This window comes from Lissotriton helveticus (genome assembly GCF_964261635.1).
Source record: "Lissotriton helveticus chromosome 1_1 unlocalized genomic scaffold, aLisHel1.1 SUPER_1_unloc_42, whole genome shotgun sequence".
NCBI classification, from domain to species: domain Eukaryota; kingdom Metazoa; phylum Chordata; class Amphibia; order Caudata; family Salamandridae; genus Lissotriton; species Lissotriton helveticus.
This window is the reverse complement of record NW_027611684.1, coordinates 710,284-736,512: the sequence shown is the minus strand read 5'-3', so window position 1 is coordinate 736,512 and position 26,229 is coordinate 710,284. Positions and strand designations below refer to the sequence as shown.

The following is a 26,229-nucleotide window of genomic DNA, read 5'->3' as shown; positions in this document are numbered from 1 at the left end:
GTAATGGGGCAGCAGGGCAGGTCAGTAATGGGGGCAGCAGGGTTGGTGGGGGTCAGTAATGGGGTCAGCAGGGCGGGTCGGGGTCAGTAATGGGATCAGCAGGGCTGTGGGGGGTCAGTAATGGGGACAGCAGGGCTGGTGGGTGGTCAGTAATGGGGCAGCAGGGCTGGTGGGGGGTCAGTAATGGGGTCAGCAGTGCTGGTGGGGTCAGTAATGGGGTCAGCAGGGCTGGTCGGGGGTCAGTAATGGGGTCAGCCGGGCTGGTCGGGGTCAGTAATGGGGGCAGCAGGGCTGGTGGGGGTCAGTAGTGGGGTCAGCAGGGCTGGGGGGTCAGTAGTGGGGTCAGCAGGGCTGGGGGGTCAGTAGTGACGTCAGCAGGGAGGGGGTCAGTAGTGACGTCAGCAGGGCTGGTGGGGGTCAGTAATGGGGTCAGCAGGACTGGTCGGGGGTCAGTAATGGGGTCAGCAGGGCTGGTGGGGGGTCAGTAATGGGTCAGCAGGGCTGGTGGGGTCAGTAGTGACGTCAGCAGGGCTGGTGGGGGGTCAGTAATGGGGTCAGCAGGGCTGGTGGGGGGTCAGTAATGGGTCAGCAGGGCTGGTGGGGGGTCATTAATGGGTCAACAGGGCTGGTCAGGGGTCATTAATGATGTCAGTAGGGCTGGTGGGGGGTCAGTAATGGGGTCAGCAGGGCTGGTCAGGGGTCAGTAATGGGGTCAGTAGGGCTGGTGGGGGGTCAGTAATGGGGCAGCAGGGCTGGTGGGGGGTCAGTAATGGGGCAGCAGGGCTGGTGGGGGGTCAGTAATGGGGTCAGCAGGGCTGGTGGGGGGTCAGTAATGGGTCAGCAGGGCTGGTGGGGTCAGTAGTGACATCAGCAGGGCTGGTGGGGGGTCAGTAATGGGGTCAGCAGGGCTAGTGGGGGGTCAGTAATGGGGCGGCAGGGCTGGTGGGGGGTCAGTAATGGGGCAGCAGGCCTGGTGGGGGTCAGTAATGGGGTCAGCAGGGCTGGTGGGGGGTCAGTAATGGGTCAGCAGGGCTGGTGGGGTCAGTAGTGATATCAGCAGGGCTGGTGGGGGTCAGTAGTGGGGTCAGCAGGGCTGGGGGTCAGTAATGGGGCAGCAGGGTTGTTGGGGGGTCAGCAGGGCTGGTGGGGGGTCTGTAATGGGGTCAGCAGGGCTGGTCAGGGGTCAGTAATGGGGTCAGTAGGGCTGGTGGGGGTCAGTAATGGGGCAGCAGGGCTGGTGGGGGTCAGTAATGGGGTCAGCAGGGCTGGTGGGTGGTCAGTAATGGGTCAGCAGGGCTGGTGGGGTCAGTAGTGACATCAGCAGGGCTGGTGGGGGTCAGTAGTGGGGTCAGCAGGGCTGGGGGTCAGTAATGGGGCAGCAGGGTTGCTGGGGGGTCAGTAATGGGGTCAGCAGGGCTGGTGGGGGGTCTGTAATGGGGCAGCAGGGCTGGTCGGTGGTCAGTAATGGGGGCAGCAGGGCTGGTTGGGGGTCAGTAATGGGGTCAGCAGTGCTGGTGGGGGTCAGTAATGGGGTCAGCAGGGCTGCAGGGCTGGTGAGGGTCAGTAGTGACGTCAGCAGGGCTGGAGGGGGTCAGTAGTGGGGTCAGCAGGGCTGTTGGGGGTCAGTAGTGATGTCAGCAGGGCTGGTGGGGGGTCAGTAGTGACGTCAGCAGGGCTGGTGGGGGTGAGTAGTGGGGTCAGCAGGGCTGGTGGGGGTGAGTAGTGGGGTCAGCAGGGCTGGTGGGGGTCAGTAGTGACGTCAGCAGGGCTGGTGGGAGTCAGTAGTGACGTCAGCAGGGCTGGTGGGGGTCAGTAGTGACATCAGCATGGCTGGTGGGGGTCAGTAATGGGGTCAGCAGGGCTGGTGGGGGTCAGTAATGGGGCAGCAGGGCTGGTGGGGGTCAGTAGTGAGTTCAGCAGGGCTAGTGGGGGTCAGTAATGGGGGCAGCAGGGCTGGTGGGGGTCAGTAATGATGTCAGCAGGGCTGGTGGGGGTCAGTAGTGGGGGTCAGCAGGGCTGGTGGGGGTCAGTAATGGGGCGGCAGGGCTGGTGGGGGTCAGTAGTGACGTCAGCAGGGCTAGTGGGGGTCAGTAGTGACGTCAGCATGGCTGGTGGGGGTCAGTAATGGGGTCAGCAGGACTGGTGGGGGTCAGTATTGGGGTCAGCAGGACTGGTCGGGGGTCAGAAGGGCTGGTCGGGGGTCAGTAATGGGGTCAGCAGGGCTGGTCGGGGGTCAGTAATGGGTCAGTAATGCGGTCAGCAGGGCTGGTCGGGGGTCAGTAATGGGGGCAGCAGGGCTGGTGGGGGTCAGTAATGGGGGCAGCAGGGCTGGTGGGGGTCAGTAGTGACGTCAGCAGGGCTGGTGGGGGTCAGTAATGGGGTCAGCAGGGGGACTGGGGGGTCAGTAGTGACATCAGCAGGGAGGGGTCTGTAGTGACGTCAGCAGGGCTGGTGGGGGTCAGTAGTGACGTCAGCATGGCTTGTGGGGGTTAGTAGTGATGTCAGCAGGGCTGGTGGTGGTCAGTAGTGGGGTCAGCAGGGCTGGGGGGTCAGTAGTGACATCAGCATGGCTGGTGGGGGTCAGTAGTGACGTCAGCAGGGCTGGTGGGGGTCAGTAGTGGCGTCAGCAGGGCTGGAAGGGGTCAGTAGTGACGTCAGCAGGGCTGGTGGGGGGTCAGTAATGACGTCAGCCGGGTGGGGTCAGTAGTTACGTCAGCAGGGCTGGTGGGGGTCAGTAATGGGGTCAGCAGTGCTGGTGAGGGTCAGTAATGGGGTCAGCAGGACTGGTGGGGGTCAGTAATGGGGTTGGCAGGACTGGTGGGGGTCAGTAATGGGGTCAGCAGGACTGGTCGGTGGTCAGTAATGGGGTCAGCAGGGCTGGTCGGGGGTCAGTAATGGGGGCAGCAGGGCTGGTCGGGGGTCAGTAATGGGGTCAGCAGCACTGGTCGGGGGTCAGTAATGGGGTCAGCAGGGCTGGTCGGGGGTCAGTAATGGGGGCAGCAGGGCTGGTCGGGGGTCAGTGATGGGGTCAGCAGGGCTGGTCTGGGGTCAGTAATGGGGGCAGCAGCGCTAGTGGGGGTCAGTAATGGGGTCAGCAGGGCTGGTGGGGGTCAGTAGTGACGTCAGCAGGGGTGGTGGGGGTCAGTAATGGGGTCAGCAGGGGGACTGGGGGGTCAGTAGTGACGTCAGCAGGGAGGGGGTCAGTAGTGACGTCAGCAGGGCTGGTGGGGGTCAGTAGTGACGTCAGCAGGGCTGGTGGGGGTCAGTAGTGACGTCAGCATGGCTGGTGGGGGTCAGTAGTGACGTCAGCAGGGCTGGTGGGGGTCAGTAGTGACGTCAGCAGGGCTGGTGGGGGTCAGTAATGGGGTCAGCAGGGGGACTGGTGGGTCAGTAGTGACGTCAGCAGGGAGGGGGTCAGTAGTGACGTCAGCAGGGCTGGTGGGGGTCAGTAATGACGTCAGCAGGGCTGGTGGGGGTCAGTAGTGACGTCAGCATGGCTGGTGGGGGTTAGTAGTGACGTCAGCAGGGCTGGTGGGGGTCAGTAGTGGTGTCAGCAGGGCTGGTGGGGGTCAGTAGTGACGTCAGCAGGGCTGGTGGGGGTCAGTAGTGACGTCAGCAGGGCTGGTGGGGGTCAGTAGTGGGGTCAGCAGGGGGACTGGGGGGTCAGTAGTGACTTCAGCAGGGAGGGGGTCAGTAGTGACGTCAGCAAGGCTGGTGGGGGTCAGTAATGACGTCAGCAGGGCTGGTGGGGGTCAGTAGTGACGTCAGCATGGATGGTGGGGGTTAGTAGTGACGTCAGCAGGGCTGGTGGGGGTCAGTAGTGGGGTCAGCAGGGCTGGTGGGGGTCAGTAGTGACGCCAGCAGGGCTGGTGGGGTCAGTAGTGACTTCAGCAGGGCTGGAAGGGGTCAGTAGTGACGTCAGCAGGGCTGGTGGGGGGTCAGTAGTGACTTCAGCCGGGTGGGGGTCAGTAGTTACGTCAGCAGGGCTGGTGGGGGTCAGTAATGGGGTCAGCAGGGCTGGTGGGGGTCAGTAATGGGGTCAGCAGTGCTGGTGAGGGTCAGTAATGGGGTCAGCAGGACTGGTGGGGGTCAATAATGGGGTTGGCAGGACTGGTGGGGGTCAGTAATGGGGTCAGCAGGACTGGTCGGGGGTCAGTAATGGGGTCAGCAGGGCTGGTCGGGGGTCAGTAATGGGGGCAGCAGGGCTGGTCGTGGGTCAGTAATGGGGTCAGCAGCACTGGTCGGGGGTCAGTAATGGGGTCAGCAGGGCTGGTCGGGGGTCAGTAATGGGGGCAGCATGGCTGGTGGGGGTTAGTAGTGACGTCAGCAGGGCTGGTGGGGGTCAGTAATGGGGTCAGCAGGGGGACTGGGGGGTCAGTAGTGACGTCAGCAGGGAGGGGGTCAGTAGTGACGTCAGCAGGGCTGGTGGGGGTCAGTAATGACGTCAGCAGGGCTGGTGGGGGTCAGTAGCGACGTCAGCATGGCTGGTGGGGGTTAGTAGTGACGTCAGCATGGCTGGTGGGGGTCAGTAGTGGGGTCAGCAGGGCTGGTGGAGGTCAGTAGTGACGCCAGCAGGGCTGGTGGGGTCAGTAGTGACGTCAGCAGGGCTGGAATGGGTCAGTAGTGATGTCAGCAGGGCTGGTGGGGGGTCAGTAGTGACGTCAGCCGGGTGGGGGTCAGTAGTTACGTCAACAGGGCTGGTGGGGGTCAGTAATGGGGTCAGCAGGGCTGGTGGGGGTCAGTAATGGGGTCAGCAGTGCTGGTGAGGGTCAGTAATGGGGTCAGCAGGACTGGTGGGGGTCAATAATGGGGTTGGCAGGACTGGTGGGGGTCAGTAATGGGGTCAGCAGGACTGGTCGGGGGTCAGTAATGGGGTCAGCAGGGCTGGTCGGGGGTCAGTAATGGGGGCAGCAGGGCTGGTCGGGGGTCAGTAATGGGGTCAGCAGCACTGGTCGGGGTCAGTAATGGGGTCAGCAGGGCTGGTCGGGGGTCAGTAATGGGGGCAGCAGGGCTGGTCGGGGGTCAGTGATGGGGTCAGTGATGGGGTCAGCAGGGCTGGTCTGGGGTCAGTAATGGGGGCAGCAGGGCTGGTCGGGGGTCAGTAATGGGGGCAGCAGGGCTGGTGGGGGTCAGTAATGGGGGCAGCAGGGCTGGTCGGGGTCAGTAATGGGGGCAGCAGGGCTGGTGGGGGTCAGTAATGGGGTCAGCAGGGCTGGTGGGGGTCAGTAGTGACGTCAGCAGGGCTGGTGGGGGTCAGTAATGGGGTCAGCAGGGGGACTATGGGGTCAGTAGTGACATAGGGAGGGGGTCAGTAGTGACGTCAGCAGGGCTGGTGGGGGTCAGTAGTGACGTCAGCAGGGCTGGTGGGGGTCAGTAGTGACGTCAGCAGGGCTGGTGGGGGTCAGTAGTGACGTCAGCATGGCTGGTGGGGGTTAGTAGTGACATCAGCAGGGCTGGTGGGGGTCAGTAGTGACGTCAGCAGGGCTGGTGGGGGTCAGTAATGGGGTCAGCAGGGGGACTGGGGGGTCAGTAGTGACGTCAGCAGGGAGGGGGTCAGTAGTGACGTCAGCAGGGCTGGTGGGGATCAGTAATGACGTCAGCAGGGCTGGTGGGGGTCAGTAGTGACGTCAGCATGGCTGGTGGGGGTTAGTAGTGACGTCAGCAGGGCTGGTGGGGGTCCGTAGTGGGGTCAGCAGGGCTGGTGGGGGTCAGTAGTGACGCCAGCAGGGCTGGTGGGGTCAGTAGTGACGTCAGCAGGGCTGGAAGGGGTCAGTAGTGACGTCAGCAGGGCTGGTGGGGGGGTCAGTAGTGACGTCAGCCGGGTGGGGGTCAGTAGTTACGTCAGCAGGGCTGGTGGGGGTCAGTAATGGGGTCAGCAGGGCTGGTGGGGGTCAGTAATGGGGTCAGCAGTGCTGGTGAGGGTCAGTAATGGGGTCAGCAGGACTGGTGGGGGTCAATAATGGGGTTGGCAGGACTGGTGGGGGTCAGTAATGGGGTCAGCAGGGCTGGTCGGGGGTCAGTAATGGGGCAGCAGGGCTGTTCGGGGGTCAGTAATGGGGTCAGCAGCGCTGGTCGGGGGTCAGTAATGGGGTCAGCAGGGCTGGTCGGGGGTCAGTAATGGGGCAGCAGGGCTGGTCGGGGGTCAGTGATGGGGTCAGCAGGGCTGGTCGGGGGTCAGTAATGGGGCAGCAGGGCTGGTCGGGGGTCAGTGATGTGGTCAGCAGGGCTGGTCAGGGGTCAGTAATGGGGGCAGCAGGGCTGGTGGGGGTCAGTAATGGGGTCAGCAGGGCTGGTTGGGGTCAGTAGTGACGTCAGCAGGGCTGGTCGGGGGTCAGTAATGGGGGCAGCAGGGCTGGTCGAGGGTCAGTGATGGGGTCAGCAGGGCTGGTCGGGGTCAGTAGAGGGTTCAGCAGGGCTGGTGGGGGTCAGTAGTGATGTCAGCAGGGTTGGGGGTCAGTATTGATATTAGCAGGGCTGGTTGGGGTCAGTAGTGACGTCAGCAGGGCTGGTCGGGGGTCAGTAATGGGGGCAGCAGGGCTGGTGGGTGGTCAGTGATGGGGTCAGCAGGGCTGGTCGGGGTCAGTAGAGGGTTCAGCAGGGCTGGTGGGGGTCAGTAGTGACGTCAGCAGGGTTGGGGGTCAGTATTGATATCAGCAGGGCTCGTGGGGGTCAGTAGTGATGTCAGCAGGGCTGGTGGGGGTCAGTAGTGACGTCAGCAGGGCTGGTGGGGGTCAGTAATGGGGTCAGCAGGGGGACTGGGGGGTCAGTAGTGACGTCAGCAGGGAGGGGGTCAGTAGTGACGTCAGCAGGGCTGGTGGGGGTCAGTAATGACGTCATCAGGGCTGGTGGGGGTCAGTAGCGACGTCAGCATGGCTGGTGGGGGTTAGTAGTGACGTCAGCAGGGCTGGTGGGGGTCAGTAGTGGGGTCAGCAGGGCTGGTGGAGGTCAGTAGTGACGCCAGCAGGGCTGGTGGGGTCAGTAGTGACATCAGCAGGGCTGGAATGGGTCAGTAGTGATGTCAGCAGGGCTGGTGGGGGGTCAGTAGTGACGTCAGCCGGGTGGGGGTCAGTAGTTACGTCAGCAGGGCTGGTGGGGGTCAGTAATGGGGTCAGCAGGGCTGGTGGGGGTCAGTAATGGGGTCAGCAGTGCTGGTGAGGGTCAGTAATGGGGTCAGCAGGACTGGTGGGGGTCAATAATGGGGTTGGCAGGACTGGTGGGGGTCAGTAATGGGGTCAGCAGGACTGGTCGGGGGTCAGTAATGGGGTCAGCAGGGCTGGTCGGGGGTCAGTAATGGGGGCAGCAGGGCTGGTCGGGGGTCAGTAATGGGGTCAGCAGCACTGGTCGGGGTCAGTAATGGGGTCAGCAGGGCTGGTCGGGGGTCAGTAATGGGGGCAGCAGGGCTGGTCGGGGGTCAGTGATGGGGTCAGTGATGGGGTCAGCAGGGCTGGTCTGGGGTCAGTAATGGGGGCAGCAGGGCTGGTCGGGGGTCAGTAATGGGGGCAGCAGGGCTGGTCGGGGTCAGTAATGGGGGCAGCAGGGCTGGTCTGGGGTCAGTAATGGGGGCAGCAGGGCTGGTGGGGGTCAGTAATGGGGTCAGCAGGGCTGGTGGGGGTCAGTAGTGACGTCAGCAGGGCTGTTGGGGGTCAGTAATGGGGTCAGCAGGGGGACTATGGGGTCAGTAGTGACGTAGGGAGGGGGTCAGTAGTGACGTCAGCAGGGCTGGTGGGGGTCAGTAGTGACGTCAGCAGGGCTGGTGGGGGTCAGTAGTGACGTCAGCAGGGCTGGTGGGGGTCAGTAGTGACGTCAGCATGGCTGGTGGGGGTTAGTAGTGACATCAGCAGGGCTGGTGGGGGTCAGTAGTGACGTCAGCAGGGCTGGTGGGGGTCAGTAATGGGGTCAGCAGGGGGACTGGGGGGTCAGTAGTGACGTCAGCAGGGAGGGGGTCAGTAGTGACGTCAGCAGGGCTGGTGGGGATCAGTAATGACGTCAGCAGGGCTGGTGGGGGTCAGTAGTGACGTCAGCATGGCTGGTGGGGGTTAGTAGTGACGTCAGCAGGGCTGGTGGGGGTCCGTAGTGGGGTCAGCAGGGCTGGTGGGGGTCAGTAGTGACGCCAGCAGGGCTGGTGGGGTCAGTAGTGACGTCAGCAGGGCTGGAAAGGGTCAGTAGTGACGTCAGCAGGGCTGGTGGGGGGGTCAGTAGTGACGTCAGCCGGGTGGGGGTCAGTAGTTACGTCAGCAGGGCTGGTGGGGGTCAGTAATGGGGTCAGCAGGGCTGGTGGGGGTCAGTAATGGGGTCAGCAGTGCTGGTGAGGGTCAGTAATGGGGTCAGCAGGACTGGTGGGGGTCAATAATGGGGTTGGCAGGACTGGTGGGGGTCAGTAATGGGGTCAGCAGGGCTGGTCGGGGGTCAGTAATGGGGCAGCAGGGCTGTTCGGGGGTCAGTAATGGGGTCAGCAGCGCTGGTCGGGGGTCAGTAATGGGGTCAGCAGGGCTGGTCGGGGGTCAGTAATGGGGCAGCAGGGCTGGTCGGGGGTCAGTGATGGGGTCAGCAGGGCTGGTCGGGGGTCAGTAATGGGGCAGCAGGGCTGGTCGGGGGTCAGTGATGTGGTCAGCAGGGCTGGTCAGGGGTCAGTAATGGGGGCAGCAGGGCTGGTGGGGGTCAGTAATGGGGTCAGCAGGGCTGGTTGGGGTCAGTAGTGACGTCAGCAGGGCTGGTCGGGGGTCAGTAATGGGGGCAGCAGGGCTGGTCGAGGGTCAGTGATGGGGTCAGCAGGGCTGGTCGGGGTCAGTAGAGGGTTCAGCAGGGCTGGTGGGGGTCAGTAGTGATGTCAGCAGGGTTGGGGGTCAGTATTGATATTAGCAGGGCTGGTTGGGGTCAGTAGTGACGTCAGCAGGGCTGGTCGGGGGTCAGTAATGGGGGCAGCAGGGCTGGTGGGTGGTCAGTGATGGGGTCAGCAGGGCTGGTCGGGGTCAGTAGAGGGTTCAGCAGGGCTGGTGGGGGTCAGTAGTGACGTCAGCAGGGTTGGGGGTCAGTATTGATATCAGCAGGGCTCGTGGGGGTCAGTAGTGATGTCAGCAGGGCTGGTGGGGGTCAGTAGTGACGTCAGCAGGGCTGGTGGGGGTCAGTAATGGGGTCAGCAGGGGGACTGGGGGTCAGTAGTGACGTCAGCAGGGCTGGTGGGGGTCAGTAGTGACGTCAGTCGGGCTGGTGGGGGTCAGTAGTGACGTCAGCAGGGCTGGTGGGGGTTAGTAGTGACGTCAGCAGGGCTGGTGGGGGTCAGTAGTGACGTCAGCAGGGCTGGTGGGGGTCAGTCAGTAATGGGGTCAGCAGGGGGACTGGGGGGTCAGTAGTGACGTCAGCAGGGAGGGGGTCAGTAGTGACGTCAGCAGGGTTGGTGGGGGTCAGTAGTGACGTCAGCAGGGCTGGTGGGTCAGTAGTGACGTCAGCAGGGCTGGTGGGGGTCAGTAGTGACGTCAGCAGGGCTGGTGGGGGTCAGTAGTGACGTCAGCAGGGCTGGTGGGGGTCAGTAGTGATGTCAGCAGGGCTGGTGGGGGGTCAGTAATGGGGTCAGCAGGGCTGGTGGGGGTCAGTAGTGGGGTCAGCAGGGATGGTGAGGGTCAGTAGTGGGGTCAGCAGGGATGATGGGGGTCAGTAGTGGGGTAAGCAGGGCTGGTGGGGGTCAGTAGTGACGTCAGTCGGGCTGGTGGGGGTCAGTAGTGACGTCAGCAGGGCTGGTGGGGGTCAGTAGTGACGTCAGCAGGGCTGGTGGGGGGTCAGTAATGGGGTCAGCAGGGCTGGTGGGGGTCAGTAGTGGGGTCAGCAGGGATGGTGAGGGTCAGTAGTGGGGTCAGCAGGGCTGATGGGGGTCAATAGTGGGGTAAGCAGGGCTGGTGGGGGTCAGTAGTGACGTTAGCAGGGCTGGTGGGGGTCAGTAGTGACGTCAGCAGGGCTGGTGGGGGTCAGTAGTGGGGTCAGCAGGGCTGGTGGGGGTCAGTAGTGACGTCAGTCGGGCTGGTGGGGGTCAGTAGTGACGTCAGCAGGGCTGGTGGGGGTCAGTAGTGACGTCAGCAGGGCTGGTGGGGGGTCAGTAATGGGGTCAGCAGGGCTGGTGGGGGTCAGTAGTGGGGTCAGCAGGGATGGTGAGGGTCAGTAGTGGGGTCAGCAGGGCTGATGGGGGTAAGTAATGGGGTAAGCAGGGCTGGTGGGGGTCAGTAGTGACGTTAGTGGGGCTGGTGGGCGTCACTAGTGACGTCAGCAGGGCTGGTGGGGGTCAGTAGTGACGTCAGCAGGGCTGGTGGGGGTCAGAAGTGACGTCAGCAGGGCTGGTGGGGGGTCAGTAATGGGGTCAGCAGGGCTGGTGGGGGTCAGTAGTGGGGTCAGCAGGGATGGTGAGGGTCAGTAGTGGGGTCAGCAGGGCTGATGGGGGTCAGTAGTGGGGTAAGCAGGGCTGGTGGGGGGTCAGTAGTTACGTCAGTCGGGCTGGTGGGGGTCAGTAGTGACGTCAGCAGGGCTGGTGGGGGTCAGTAGTGACGTCAGCAGGGCTGGTGGGGGGTCAGTAATGGGGTCAGCAGGGCTGGTGGGGGTCAGTAGTGGGGTCAGCAGGGATGGTGAGGGTCAGTAGTGGGGTCAGCAGGGCTGATAGGGGTCAGTAGTGGGGTAAGCAGGGCTGGTGGGGGTCAGTAGTGACGTTAGCAGGGCTGGTGGGGGTCAGTAGTGACGTCAGCAGGGCTGGTGGGGGTCAGTAGTGGGGTCAGCAGGGCTGGTGGGGGTCAGTAGTGACGTCAGTCGGGCTGGTGGGGGTCAGTAGTGACGTCAGCAGGGCTGGTGGGGGTCAGTAGTGACGTCAGCAGGGCTGGTGCGGGGTCAGTAATGGGGTCAGCGGGGCTGGTGGGGGTCAGTAGTGGGGTCAGCAGGGATGGTGAGGGTCAGTAGTGGGGTCAGCAGGGCTGATGGGGGTCAGTAATGGGGTAAGCAGGGCTGGTGGGGGTCAGTAGTGACGTTAGTGGGGCTGGTGGGGGTCAGTAGTGACGTTAGCAGGGCTGGTGGGGGTCAGTAGTGACGTCAGTAGGGCTGGTGGGGGTCAGTAGTGACGTCAGCAGGGCTGGTGGGGGGTCAGTAATGGGGGCAGCAGGGCTGGTGGGGGTCAGTAGTGACATCAGCAGGGCTGGTGGGGGTCAGTAATGGGGTCAGCAGGAGGACTGGGGGGTCAGTAGTGTCGTCAGCAGGGAGGGGGTCAGTAGTGACGTCAGCAGGGCTGATGGGGGTCAGTAGTGACGTCAGCAGGGCTGGTGGGGGTCAGTAGTGACGTCAGCAGGGCTGGTGGGGGGGTCAGTAATGGGGTCAGCAGGGCTGGTGGGGGTCAGTAGTGGGGTCAGCAGGGATGGTGAGGGTCAGTAGTGGGGTCAGCAGGGCTGATGGGGGTCAGTAATGGGGAAGCAGGGCTGGTGGGGGTCAGTAGTGACGTTAGTGGGGCTGGTGGGGGTCAGTAGTGACGTTAGCAGGGCTGGTGGGGGTCAGTAGTGATGTCAGTAGGGCTGGTGGGGGTCATTAGTGACGTCAGCAGGGCTGGTGGGGGGTCAGTAATGGGGGCAGCAGGGCTGGTGGGGGTCAGTAGTGACATCAGCAGGGCTGGTGGGGGTCAGTAGTGACGTCAGTAGGGCTGGTGGGGGTCAGTAGTGACGTCAGCAGGGCTGGTGGGGGGTCAGTAATGGGGGCAGCAGGGCTGGTGGGGGTCAGTAGTGACATCAGCAGGGCTGGTGGGGGTCAGTAGTGACGTCAGCAGGGCTGGGGGGGGTCAGCAGGGGGACTGGGGGGTCAGTAGTGACGTCAGCAGGGAGGGGGTCAGTAGTGACGTCAGCAGGGCTGGTGGGGGTCAGTAGTGACGTCAGCAGGACTGGTGGGGGTCAGTAGTGACGTCAGCATGGCTAGTGGGGGTTGGTAGTGACGTCAGCAGGGCTGGTGGGGGGTCAGTAGTGACGTCAGCAGGGCTGGTGGGGGTCAGAAGTGACGTCAGCAGGGCTGGTGGGGGGTCAGTAATGGGGTCAGCAGGGCTGGTGGGGGTCAGTAGTGGGGTCAGCAGGGATGGTGAGGGTCAGTAGTGGGGTCAGCAGGGCTGATGGGGGTCAGTAGTGGGGTAAGCAGGGCTGGTGGGGGGTCAGTAGTTACGTCAGTCGGGCTGGTGGGGGTCAGTAGTGACGTCAGCAGGGCTGGTGGGGGTCAGTAGTGACGTCAGCAGGGCTGGTGGGGGGTCAGTAATGGGGTCAGCAGGGCTGGTGGGGGTCAGTAGTGGGGTCAGCAGGGATGGTGAGGGTCAGTAGTGGGGTCAGCAGGGCTGATGGGGGTCAGTAGTGGGGTAAGCAGGGCTGGTGGGGGTCAGTAGTGACGTTAGCAGGGCTGGTGGGGGTCAGTAGTGACGTCAGCAGGGCTGGTGGGGGTCAGTAGTGGGGTCAGCAGGGCTGGTGGGGGTCAGTAGTGACGTCAGTCGGGCTGGTGGGGGTCAGTAGTGACGTCAGCAGGGCTGGTGGGGGTCAGTAGTGACGTCAGCAGGGCTGGTGGGGGGTCAGTAATGGGGTCAGCGGGGCTGGTGGGGGTCAGTAGTGGGGTCAGCAGGGATGGTGAGGGTCAGTAGTGGGGTCAGCAGGGCTGATGGGGGTCAGTAATGGGGTAAGCAGGGCTGGTGGGGGTCAGTAGTGACGTTAGTGGGGCTGGTGGGGGTCAGTAGTGACGTTAGCAGGGCTGGTGGGGGTCAGTAGTGACGTCAGTAGGGCTGGTGGGGGTCAGTAGTGACGTCAGCAGGGCTGGTGGGGGGTCAGTAATGGGGGCAGCAGGGCTGGTGGGGGTCAGTAGTGACATCAGCAGGGCTGGTGGGGGTCAGTAATGGGGTCAGCAGGAGGACTGGGGGGTCAGTAGTGTCGTCAGCAGGGAGGGGGTCAGTAGTGACGTCAGCAGGGCTGATGGGGGTCAGTAGTGACATCAGCAGGGCTGGTGGGGGTCAGTAGTGACGTCAGCAGGGCTGGTGGGGGGTCAGTAATGGGGTCAGCAGGGCTGGTGGGGGTCAGTAGTGGGGTCAGCAGGGATGGGGAGGGTCAGTAGTGGGGTCAGCAGGGCTGATGGGGGTCAGTAATGGGGTAAGCAGGGCTGGTGGGGGTCAGTAGTGACGTTAGTGGGGCTGGTGGGGGTCAGTAGTGACGTTAGCAGGGCTGGTGGGGGTCAGTAGTGACGTTAGCAGGGCTGGTGGGGGTCAGTAGTGATGTCAGTAGGGCTGGTGGGGGTCAGTAGTGACGTCAGCAGGGCTGGTGGGGGGTCAGTAATGGGGGCAGCAGGGCTGGTGGGGGTCAGTAGTGACATCAGCAGGGCTGGTGGGGGTCAGTAGTGACGTCAGTAGGGCTGGTGGGGGTCAGTAGTGACGTCAGCAGGGCTGGTGGGGGGTCAGTAATGGGGGCAGCAGGGCTGGTGGGGGTCAGTAGTGACGTCAGCAGGGCTGGTGGGGGTCAGTAGTGACGTCAGCAGGGCTGGGGGGGTCAGCAGGGGGACTGGGGGGTCAGTAGTGACGTCAGCAGGGCTGGTGGGGGTCAGTAGTGACGTCAGCAGGACTGGTGGGGGTCAGTAGTGACGTCAGCATGGCTAGTGGGGGTTGGTAGTGACGTCAGCAGGGCTGGTGGGGGGTCAGTAGTGACGTCAGCAGGGCTGGTGGGGGTCAGTAGTGACGTCAGCAGGGCTGGTGAGGTCAGTAGTGACGTCAGCAGGTCTGGGGGGTCATTAGTGACGTCAGTCGGGGTCAGTGAGAGGCTCTGGTCTCCCTCAGACTCACCTCCTCGGTCTCTCCTCTCGGGGGGGAGGTGGGGGGGGGTGGATCCCTCCTCTCCTGATCTCCGGCGGGGAAAGCTCCGAGTCCGAGTTGATCCCGAGAGCGGAGGAGACCGCGGGGGCTCCGGGCGACATTAACCTCCCGACGGGCATGAGCGGGGTCCGTTACTAATATACTGCGCATGCGCTCAGCTTTGTACACTAATGCCTCAAGACTTCACGGCGCAGGATCACAGCTGGAATACTAATCACTGATGGACGTACTGCGCATGCGCACTGCACGGAAGGGATCCCAACGTCAGTATTGCGCATGTCCAGCGCAGGTATACTATCAAACTCCACAATGTTATACTAATCATGCATGATTGCACTGCGCATGTGCTTTACACGGAATACTATACAATCACGGTTCGTACGCATGCCCACATCTCTGAGGCAGGGAAGTTTCTTCTGCGCATGCCGTTATCTCACAGACCTAGAAGCGTTGTACTGCGCATGCCCACAACTCAAAGGCCTTGCACTTCTGCGCATGCTCTTGTCTCGCAGGCCTGCGCATGCTTCTCTCTGCCGTTCCGCCCGTTCTTAGAGACCTCGTGCTTCCTGTTGTTCTGCGCATGCTCAGACCTCAGACACCCCCCCTGAATCACCTGTGCGCATGCGCGGAGCCGGGGACACTATTGCACAGTTGTACCGTGCCCGTCTATGCCATCTTTGTATGTATTTATTGTATATGTACACGGCGCGGCCGTCACCCAGCGGTGCTCGAGCGCTTTACAGGAGCGTCTCGAGCCCCGTGGAAGATGCAGCTGTTGTGATGTGGTCAGCACAGCTGTGGGAATGACAGAGGCTGAAGCGGGTCCAGATGCATCTGCTCGTCTCTCTTTTCCTCGAGCCTCCAGGCCCACAATATTGTGAAGTGGCCGCTTGGGACCTCGGGTAATCGGGAGTGTTTGGACTGAGCGCAGGGGCAGCCCTGCCAAGGTCACGCATCCGGCGTTAGACACACGCATGTTCACGCTGGTGACTGCCTCACTGCACTAACATGCATCAGCCTGCCTGTATAGTGCTCTTGACCCCGGCACGAGGCACTCTCTATCTGCTCAGCTGCACAGTATTGCCTGCTCATCCTGGCCTGCGCTGGGTCAACAGCCTGCTGCCTCGCTTGCAAGTGACTGTTTACACTGCAGGGCCTCATAAAGGCATGTTGGTGCCTGCAGGTGAATCAATGATTCTAGCTGAGCTTGAGTGCATCTGTCACAAACAATTCCAGGTCCTGCAGCCAGCACCCCCTTGGATCACGGAGCCCGCGCCTTCCCTGTTGTTGTTTTACGAGAGGGCGTCCACCCAGCTGTTGCCACGCGGGATCTGATTGACCACTAACAGGCGGCAGCTTTCTGGTAACTTGCCGTGCCCGCCCAAGGCAGAGTGGTACAGTAAAGTCCATGCGCTTCACTGGTGACCACCAGCATTGAGAAGGTCATGGGTCACGCTGAAGTGTGGCAAGGAGTGTCTGTTTGCAGGCAGGATGGTTTCATGAAAGTAATCCTGCAGCCCCACGCCTGAGCAGCTCCCAGCACTGCAGACAGACTCCCATGCGCTCTCTAGCGGTGTGAGGCCTTTGGTACCCATGCGCTTTTCACGTGTCCATTCATTCATTCATTCATGCCCGCTAGGGTCCGTCCCAGTGGAATCTGAAATCAAAACAGATTCACCCGCATGTGGCACGTGTGTTCTGAGGACAGGGATCTTTGCCTCACTGCAGACAGGATATTTTAAATTCTACAGCTGAGCAGCCCTTGGGGGGCGGCACTCATGTTGTTATTCTTGAACTAGACAAGAGCATCATTTTCTGCATCTGCTGAGCCTAAAGAAGGGATCAAATAAATCGCTCAGCAAGTCCCAAGATGAAGCTGCTTAAGAGTACAACGTATGTGCATGGTGTGTAGGTATCCCATTTATTATTGTGGATTCTGCAGGAGCACACCCTACAGAGAATCGAACACTTTCAATTTACATGGGACACTCCCAATTCATTCAAGCTAAAATCACTGCTTTAAATGGGCCGGTGCTCACAGGTACTGAGTACCGGCACTTCTTAGTTTTATCACTCTGAGTACCGGCACTTCTTAGTTTTATCACTCTGACTACCGGCCCGACTCTACTGCCGAGGAGAGTACTGGTACTCATGAAACGCTGGTGCTGGCGGCCTCGCTGACAGCCAAGGCACTTCTGTAGACCTGAGTCGAGCCCCCGCTGAACTATTCAGCTTGGGCTCATTTGCATACCGTCCGGGTGTTCGCCATCATGCTGTGTTGCAAACACAAATCGAGGCAGACCGGTGACAGTGCTATTAAGAAAGCCATGGGATGTAACGAGGCTCAAATGGCTTTAATTCCACCTGACTCTTTTGTGTAAGTGTCTGTTTATGTTTGTCTGCTTGCCTGTGACTGTTTTTGAGTGACAGAAATATGAGAGAAAGGGGGAGCGAAGAGAGACACTCTTGGAAAATATATTAAAGGAACTGTAGGGTATGCTTGTGTGTGCACGTCTGCTAGTTTTTTTCTGTGTCGCTCGAGAATATATAGCATTGTGCCACGCAACAGCAATTAACAGTATTGATGTTGCAAATATTACAAAACAAGAAAATGTTAAAATATCACCTCGTTTGGCTTTAGTTGTGTAATGAGTAAACAAACCTTGTTTGTTTATTGTTAGACACTTCTCATGTTATTTGGTAGGTGCTGCAAGTAGTATCGAAGTCAAGAAGTATCGGCATGTCTTCACCTAAGCCCCGCCCCAAGACCCGCCCACTCACCACATTTGAATGAGCACCTGCACTAATTTCCTCCCATTTAAAGCACTGGCAAAAATTAATCTAGCTTTATATTTCATCAATTCAAATGTAGGCTATATTTAAATTACTAATAAGTCCATTTTGGCTTGTTACAGTCTGCAGCATATGGGGACTCGGAGACAGGCATGTTTCTCCTAATTTATTTTTCAGATTGAGATGCAAAAAAAAATCCAGGGTTACTTATTTCACACACAAAATAAACAGTATTAATGTTGTAATTGCCAGGAACGATGTTACGCAATTTTCAGCTTTCGGCAGGCACAAGGGCCAAGCTCTTAGCATTCCATGAAATATGGCCTGCACTGAAGACAGTCAAAAATATGTAGTGAAATTCGAGGCTGCGGATACCCTAATGCATAAATGCACCCTATGTCTCACAGCAGAACAGAAACAAGGAAAAATATTCTAAAACTATTTTATTTGTTTTCTTTTTTAGTCAACTACATACAAAATATGCACGCATATAAATGAAAGATGATGAATCGTTCCAATTAAAGACATTGAGGGGATATGCATTCTGGGAAATTGCAAATGGGAAATGTATTATGGTTTATTTATAGAACAGCAATTGATGAATGCAATCACTATAGAGATTTTCTGTGTAAACAGACAGAAACAGAATTCAGGCCTGGTAGGCACAGTGAGGAGTTGTGACTTCTGTATTATAGCGCGCCGTGATTTTGGCTGACCCGGGAGACGTTCATATGGAGCAGGGAGGCTGTAGATCTCACATCAGATTTTACCCTCAATGTCTTATTATTGCCAAGCAACCTAACCAGCATCCTCAATTATTGAAAACAACCATTTTTAAATCAACACAGCCAAAATCACAGCGCACTGGTTATGCTAAGTACTGACCAGTTTGTAAGTGGTCTCAATTTTAATACGAGTAGGATGAGCGCGTTCCCTTGTGTGCAAGTTCCAGTATCCAGGTTTTGCATGAGACCCATGAGAGTGGGAGTGGGAAAGCAGGAGAGCGGCGGCGGCAGCTCGAACCCGGGAACCGCGAATCGTGGGGGGCCGTGAAATCAGCAGTGAAATCGGAAATTGCAAAATAGGAAAAAACCGCAAACTGCAAAAACTGCATAAACGCTCCAAACAGAAGCCCGTGAAAACTGAGAAGCCATACTGGTGCCATAGGAGGGCTGGAGTCTTGAAGGCTTTGAAGGTGAGGAGCAGTGCGGTGCAGCAGCAGCAGTAGGGGTGCGAGGCAAGAGGAAGCGGTGAGCACAGTAAGCACTGTGCATTGTATGAAGTATTGAAAGACACGCCATAACGCCACAACGCGCAGCAGCGCTTAGACAGCTTGAACTGCCCGGATTTCCCCCCGCAGACAGTAAACCGGGCACCCAGCCTGGCCCCTGTGCTCCAGAGGCAAGGTGAGGGGAGGTGATCTGATAACAGGGGGAGAGGCATTTGGAGGCATCTGGAGCCAAATTGACTGTGCGGAGCTAGTACCCAGCAGCAGCAGGAGCCATAGAAGTAGTGCGGACTCCTCTCTGGTGATGTGAAAGCAACCGGGGATTGAGACACGAGGCATCTGGAGCACTCACTCCCCCATACTCTCTCTACCCCTTCCTCCCCACCCCCACTTTTAACTGGCGCATCAAGAGCAGGGCGCGGCGAGCGCTCTGGGGGAGCAAATTTGAACATTGCACAAACGCCGTCAGGGGAACGGCAGCCCTACCAGCGCTCTCCTACTCTCTCTCTCTCCTGCCGTGAGGGCAACGGCACATTTCACCTTCACCATCACTGGGAACCACCGGGAACTACAACTCCCAGGAGCACCGGGGCAGGCACAGCGGGAGCAACGTGGACAGCGTGCCCGGCGGCGCATTAAGAGCAGGGCACGCCTCCCGTCCCGCGGGACGCGCGCGGGTGGCGCCGGGCTGAGCCCGGGCAGAGGGCGGGCCGTCAGGGGCAGGAAGAGGCTGGGCCGGGCCACCCCCCTTGGCTGTTTATCCGAGTAAGTGCCCCGACTTACATAAACTATATATTTTGGAAACCGAGAAGCTATGTGAATATTGTATGGTTTATGACATTTCTGAACGCCATTTTATCCTGTAACTTGGGCCCTATATTCTTAAATAGCTGCCAACAATGTCTAAACAAACCTCTCTAATGGATAACTATTTGGTTAAAGTTGTTAGTAGGATTAACAGTGACAGAAGAAAATCCTTAGGTCAAGGCAATCTACCTGACCCACCACCGGATTTATCAATGGATCCCACTATCGAGGTTAACACTTCTTCCACTGTGACAATTGAGCCTAAGGACACCAGTTGTAATATCGGAACTACCCCCGTAGAGGTGCTAGATGACTCTATCCCTGTGGAAGACCAATCTGATAACCCTGATGGTACTCTACAACCATGCACAAGGGCTACACGTTCCATGACAACATGTAGGAAATTAACTACCAAGCGGGGAGGCCATATGACCAGGAGAAAAAAGGAATCCACGCCTAAGAAAAATGTTTGTGACAAAGGGACTTTAACTAAAGGCAATTGTGTTACTGTTAATACTGACCAATTTGATTCGTTAGTAGGTTGTATAGATGGTAAATTGAAGTTGATTGTTGAACCGTTACTTGCCAAAATTGATGCCCTATCAGCTGAAGTATCTAGATTGGGGTCCCAGCTAGATGTGTACGCAGCTAAGATAGTTAACACTGGACCAGCTAGTAAGGATGCCACTAGTATTCAATCTGCCCCCAAACCAGCTAAGGGGAGGTCTTGCTCTATGAACAATGTTACATCTGGTTCCAACAAGGATAGTTTGCAGGTCCCATCTGCCTTGCCAAGTACGAGCACGTTACCAGCACGTAATTTAGACAGGGTAGGGCAGGTACCACCTGCGACGGTTGCGGCTGCAGGTGTGGGGTCTATAATGGGTCCTATTCGAAAAAAACACTACTAACCCCTAAGACAGGCGGGGCAGTGCAGGCACCAGCAATACCGGCTGCGGCTGCTGGGTATGTAGGGGCATCTGTCGGTAACAATCGCTCGGTAGATCTCCCACCTGAGTGTGTACCCTACGGAGTGGTTTTAACCAATGTTCCCTCCTTAGCACTTAGTCAGGCCTTACCATCCCAAGAGCCGCGGGACTCGTTAAAGAACAAAACAGTCTCCTGGCTACATAGTCATTGTGGGTTTCTAGTTAATTTTTCGGATCAAATTCTATCTACCAGAAAGGTTAACTGGATTGGAAACACTAGAAATAACTGCGGGGGAGACTGTGTGATCGTCAATTTTAAATACCCCCAGCATGTTGCAACGGTCCTGCTAAGAGCTGCTGCCATTACACAGGATGAGACCGATGTAACTGCACGTCCTTTGGGCTATTTTTATAACCATTTTAATAAGATTCCACCTGCCACTAGCAGAGATAGGGCATTTACCCCTAACTCAGTACCCAATGGTGAGAGATTTTTTCAACCTACCCCTAAGTTTGTATCTAATGGGGATAGATTTTCCATGCCTACAACAAACTTTACACCCTCTAGTGATAGATTTCTCCAACCTAACCCTAACTTTGTACCTATTGGTGACAGATTTTTTCAACCAACTCACGGGATGGTCTATGAAGTCCCGGTCCAGAATAGGTATCAACTCCTAAGCTCTCTGGACCAGAATGATTGACTTCATAAGGGATCTGTGCTTCGGAGGGACATCATCTGGGATGCCAATCTGAATAATCCTAGTGAAGAAAAGGTGGTCGCTGAGAGCCAACATACTAATGATATTGTGGGCAATATGAGTAGTAGGACAATAGTAACCTGTGTGACTGAGATTGACGAGGACCTAGGGAAGGCTGTAGGTAGTTACATAGGGAGGTCAGTGATTGAACGAAGTAGTAAAGGCAATAATCGCAACAATGTACATGGCATTCCAAATAGTGACTGTACCATGGGGATTTCTATTGTTAGCTGGAATATTGCTGGATGGGCCTCAAAGGTAGACAAACTGGAGTGGGAGGGCATTGTTAGGTCCTACGACATCCTGTGCCTACAGGAGACATGGTGTGTTGTTAAACCTAGTTTCGAAAGGTACACATGCTATAGTCTAGAAGCTACTGAATCAAGGCATGGCAGGGCGAAGGGAGGACTACTTTTTCTTATTTCTGTAGATTTAAAATTGACAATTATTAAACATTTGTTAGTCGAACCCCACTCACAAATTCTTTGGGTACGCACTCAAGATGGGACCGATGTGCTTTTAATAAATTTCTACAACAACATTTTTAACAACCTACGGCACAAAGTGATAGAGGAGTTACACTGTGCCCTCATGAAGCTGATATCTGAGGCAAAATGCACTTTTACTTATATTTGGTTAGGGGATTTTAATTTAAGAGTCTGCAGTTTGTCCTCCTCCAGGGCATGCGGGATTCAAACCAATAGCGGGGAGAACATGATGCATTTCCCACATCATGCCTATGGGGAGGCTATCAATAACGTCATGGCTTCCTATGATTTAGAGCTAGTGAGTACTGACCTAGGGGGTAGTGAGAGTTCAATTCCAACCTTTACTGGGCGGAATAGCGGATCCACTATCAACCATATTATGGTTTCATCTAGTTTGGTACCTCACTGCCTGACTAAGGTAAGGGATGCTTCCGCCCTGAGCGACCACAATTATATCACAATGCAAATAACTACGTGGAAGTGCAGAGTAGAATTGCCAACAAGAATTTTAGATGACATTGAGCCACACAGGGCTAATGGGACTAGGCTTAGGTGGAAAGGGGAGAAAGCAGCCATAGTGGAACCAATAATTGTAAATAAATGTCTGGCAGACATCGATATTATCTTGACCCCAGAATGTCCGCCTGCTTCTGTTATGACTCATTTTCTTCACATTAACATCGTTATAAATAAGGTCTTTACGGGGACTCAATCTGGAAGAAGCGGAAAAAGGATCGGATGGTTTGACCATACCTGTACGACCCTTCTCTCGCAACTTAAACACGCTTTAGCCCTTACCCCAAGAGACAAGAATAGAGTCAGACTTTTAAGAACTGAATATAAAAAGGCGCTTTCCAAAAGGAAGAAGGAATTACAGCAGGAAGCCTGGGATCACCTATCCAAGGCAGTAGAAACCGCTGACCGTCGCCTGTTTTGGTCCACCGTTAACTCCCCTTTCCTCCAAGATGATAAAAATCCGCAGCTCTCCTCCAACGTTGGCAGCGAGGAATGGGTGAAACACTTTTCCGTAATTTTTCAGGATAATACCCAGTCATCCGATGAGCAAAGGCTTTGGCCCGTGGTGCCTATAGATATCACCCTGAAGGAAGTGGAAAGTAGTATTAAAAGCAGTAAGGGTGGTAAGGCCCAGGGGCCAGATGGAGTACCAATTGATGTGTTCAAGGCTCAACCGAAGCTTTGGGGGCCAATACTTACCTTGGCACTCAATGCGGCAGTAACCACCTTGATCCCACCTTCTTGGGGTGACTCCATCATTGTACCCATTTATAAAAAAGGGGGATAAGGCATCAGCCTGCAATTACCGGCCGATTAGTCTGCTGGATTCATCGGTTAAAATCATGAGTCGAGTACTGTTATATAGATTAGAAGAGTGGGCGGACGAGAACGGGATTCTTGCCAATTCCCAATACGGATTCAGGAAGGGACGAGGGACCTTAGATCAGTGCCTGAACCTAAAGCTATTGATTGGCAAGTACACTAGAGCTAAGCCTGGTAATATTTATCTTTGCTTTGCCGACCTTAGCAGTGCTTTTGATTTAGTAAACCATTCACTCCTGTGGTCAGTTTTGCTTGGTATGGGTGCTCCTAAAGAAATTATCTTTTTCCTTGCAAGATTGTATAGTAAGATGCAAACATGTGTCCGCTATGGGGTTAACAGGGAGTGCACCCCAAATTTTAATGTCAAATGGGGAATTAGACAGGGGTGTGTTCTTGCCCCTCTGTTGTGTACCCTTTTTATTAATGAGGTTGAATCCGCCCTGAAAATTGTCAAAGCTGATGCCCCACAGGTTGCTGGGAATAGTGTTCCAGTTCTGCTCTATGCAGATGACGCGGTGCTCCTGTCCCGAACACCTGTTGGCCTGCAGCGCTTGATGGACAGGTTCACTGATTTTATCGGGAGTAGGAGACTGCTGATTAATAAAAACAAAACTCACACTATGACCTGCGGGGCAAAGACGGGGAAAAATTGTGCCTTTTTTATAGAAGGAATTTACAACAAGGGGTGGTGATGGACAGAGTCTCTGAATTAAGCAGAGTACTCTCACCCAGTCAAGAGATCAGGGCTAGATCCAACACCGTTTTTTAGCTCATTGCACCATCCCAGTTTCAGAACCTGGCTGTATGCAAATTAGTCTGTCCCTGGCCCAGTGCATCATGGGAACAGGGCAGACCAGACTACAAAAGCCAATTCTTACACTGGGAAGGAAACAAGCTTCCGGGGACCGGTTTCTGCCATTTCAGGCGTCTTCGGCCCGGCTTGCTTGAATCCTGATGGTGCAATGAGCAAGGGACTCACATCTGAGTATACCCTTCCACGCTTAGGGTGGACAAAATAATTTACAACAAGGGGTGGTGATGGACAGAGTCTCTGAATTAAGCAGAGTACTCTCACCCAGTCAAGAGATCAGGGCTAGATCCAACACCGTTTTTTAGCTCATTGCACCATCCCAGTTTCAGAACCTGGCTGTATGCAAATTAGTCTGTCCCTGGCCCAGTGCATCATGGGAACAGGGCAGACCAGACTACAAAAGCCAATTCTTACACTGGGAAGGAAACAAGCTTCCGGGGACCGGTTTCTGCCATTTCAGGCGTCTTCGGCCCGGCTTGCTTGAATCCTGATGGTGCAATGAGCAAGGGACTCACATCTGAGTATACCCTTCCACGCTTAGGGTGGACAAAATAATTTACAACAAGGGGTGGTGATGGACAGAGTCTCTGAATTAAGCAGAGTACTCTCACCCAGTAAAGAGATCAGGGCTAGATCCAACACCGTTTTTTAGCTCATTGCACCATCCCAGTTTCAGAACCTGGCTGTATGCAAATTAGTCTGTCCCTGGCCCAGTGCATCATGGGAACAGGGCAGACCAGACTACAAAAGCCAATTCTTACACTGGGAAGGAAACAAGCTTCCGGGGACCGGTTTCTGCCATTTCAGGCGTCTTCAGCCCGGCTTGCTTGAATCCTGATGGTGCAATGAGCAAGGGACTCACATCTGAGTATACCCTTCCACGCTTAGGGTGGACAAAATAATTTACAACAAGGGGTGGTGATGGACAGAGTCTCTGAATTAAGCAGAGTACTCTCACCCAGTCAAGAGATCAGGGCTAGATCCAACACCGTTTTTTAGCTCATTGCACCATCCCAGTTTCAGAACCTGGCTGTATGCAAATTAGTCTGTCCCTGGCCCAGTGCATCATGGGAACAGGGCAGACCAGACTACAAAAGCCAATTCTTACACTGGGAAGGAAACAAGCTTCCGGGGACCGGTTTCTGCCATTTCAGGCGTCTTCGGCCCGGCTTGCTTGAATCCTGATGGTGCAATGAGCAAGGGACTCACATCTGAGTATACCCTTCCACGCTTAGGGTGGACAAAATAATTTACAACAAGGGGTGGTGATGGACAGAGTCTCTGAATTAAGCAGAGTACTCTCACCCAGTCAAGAGATCAGGGCTAGATCCAACACAGTTTTTTAGCTCATTGCATATAGCCAGGTTCTGAGCTGGGATGGGGCAGTGCGATAAATAACGGTGATGGATCAAGCCCTGATCTTTGGACTGGGTAAGAGTGGTCTGCTTAATTCAGACACTCTGTTCATCACCACCCCCCTTTTCTGTATCGTTTTTGGCCACTATAGGTGTGGCAGGGTATACTCAGACATGAGTCCCTTTCTCACTGCTCCATCAGGATTCAAGCAAGCCGGGCCGAAGAGGCTGAAATGCCAGAAACCGGTCCCCGGTAGCTTGTCTCCTTTCTGGTGAAGAATTGGCTTGGTAGTTTGGTCTGCCCTGTTCCCATGATGCACTGGGCCAGGGACAGACTAATTTGCATATAGCCAGGTTCTGAGCTGGGATGGGGCAGTGAGATAAATAACGGTGATGGATCAAGCCCTGATCTTTGGACTGGGTAAGAGTGGTCTGCTTAATTCAGACACTCTGTTCATCACCACCCCCCTTTTCTGTATCGTTTTTGGCCACTATAGGTGTGGCAGGGTATACTCAGACATGAGTCCCTTTCTCACTGCTCCATCAGGATTCAAGCAAGCCGGGCCGAAGAGGCTGAAATGCCAGAAACCGGTCCCCGGTAGCTTGTCTCCTTTCTGGTGAAGAATTGGCTTGGTAGTTTGGTCTGCCCTGTTCCCATGATGCACTGGGCCAGGGACAGACTAATTTGCATATAGCCAGGTTCTGAGCTGGGATGGGGCAGTGAGATAAATAACGGTGATGGATCAAGCCCTGATCTTTGGACTGGGTAAGAGTAGTCTGCTTAATTCAGACACTCTGTTCATCACCACCCCCCTTTTCTGTATCGTTTTTGGCCACTATAGGTGTGGCAGGGTATACTCAGACATGAGTCCCTTTCTCACTGCTCCATCAGGATTCAAGCAAGCCGGGCCGAAGAGGCTGAAATGCCAGAAACCGGTCCCCGGTAGCTTGTCTCCTTTCTGGTGAAGAATTGGCTTGGTAGTTTGGTCTGCCCTGTTCCCATGATGCACTGGGCCAGGGACAGACTAATTTGCATATAGCCAGGTTCTGAGCTGGGATGGGGCAGTGAGATAAATAACGGTGATGGATCAAGCCCTGATCTTTGGACTGGGTAAGAGTGGTCTGCTTAATTCAGACACTCTGTTCATCACCACCCCCCTTTTCTGTATCGTTTTTGGCCACTATAGGTGTGGCAGGGTATACTCAGACATGAGTCCCTTTCTCACTGCTCCATCAGGATTCAAGCAAGCCGGGCCGAAGAGGCTGAAATGCCAGAAACCGGTCCCCGGTAGCTTGTCTCCTTTCTGGTGAAGAATTGGCTTGGTAGTTTGGTCTGCCCTGTTCCCATGATGCACTGGGCCAGGGACAGACTAATTTGCATATAGCCAGGTTCTGAGCTGGGATGGGGCAGTGAGATAAATAACGGTGATGGATCAAGCCCTGATCTTTGGACTGGGTAAGAGTGGTCTGCTTAATTCAGACACTCTGTTCATCACCACCCCCCTTTTCTGTATCGTTTTTGGCCACTATAGGTGTGGCAGGGTATACTCAGACATGAGTCCCTTTCTCACTGCTCCATCAGGATTCAAGCAAGCCGGGCCGAAGAGGCTGAAATGCCAGAAACCGGTCCCCGGTAGCTTGTCTCCTTTCTGGTGAAGAATTGGCTTGGTAGTTTGGTCTGCCCTGTTCCCATGATGCACTGGGCCAGGGACAGACTAATTTGCATATAGCCAGGTTCTGAGCTGGGATGGGGCAGTGAGATAAATAACGGTGATGGATCAAGCCCTGATCTTTGGACTGGGTAAGAGTGGTCTGCTTAATTCAGACACTCTGTTCATCACCACCCCCCTTTTCTGTATCGTTTTTTATAGAAGGGGCA

The 26,229-nt window shown here is 56.4% G+C and overlaps 1 long non-coding RNA gene across 3 annotated transcripts in view; it reads right to left on the bottom strand.

The window, feature by feature from the left end:
* The window catches only part of LOC144806065 (uncharacterized), a 285,212-nt gene extending 271,203 nt beyond the window's left edge, over positions 1–14,009 (bottom strand). The window contains exon 1 of one of the 3 annotated variants that reach the window (XR_013605681.1): positions 13,811–14,009. This is a non-coding gene — a long non-coding RNA (uncharacterized LOC144806065). The remainder of the gene's footprint in view (positions 1–13,810) is intronic. The other 2 variants (XR_013605682.1, XR_013605680.1) reach the window with 2 other exon arrangements.
* Positions 14,010–26,229: the final 12,220 nt, after the last annotated feature.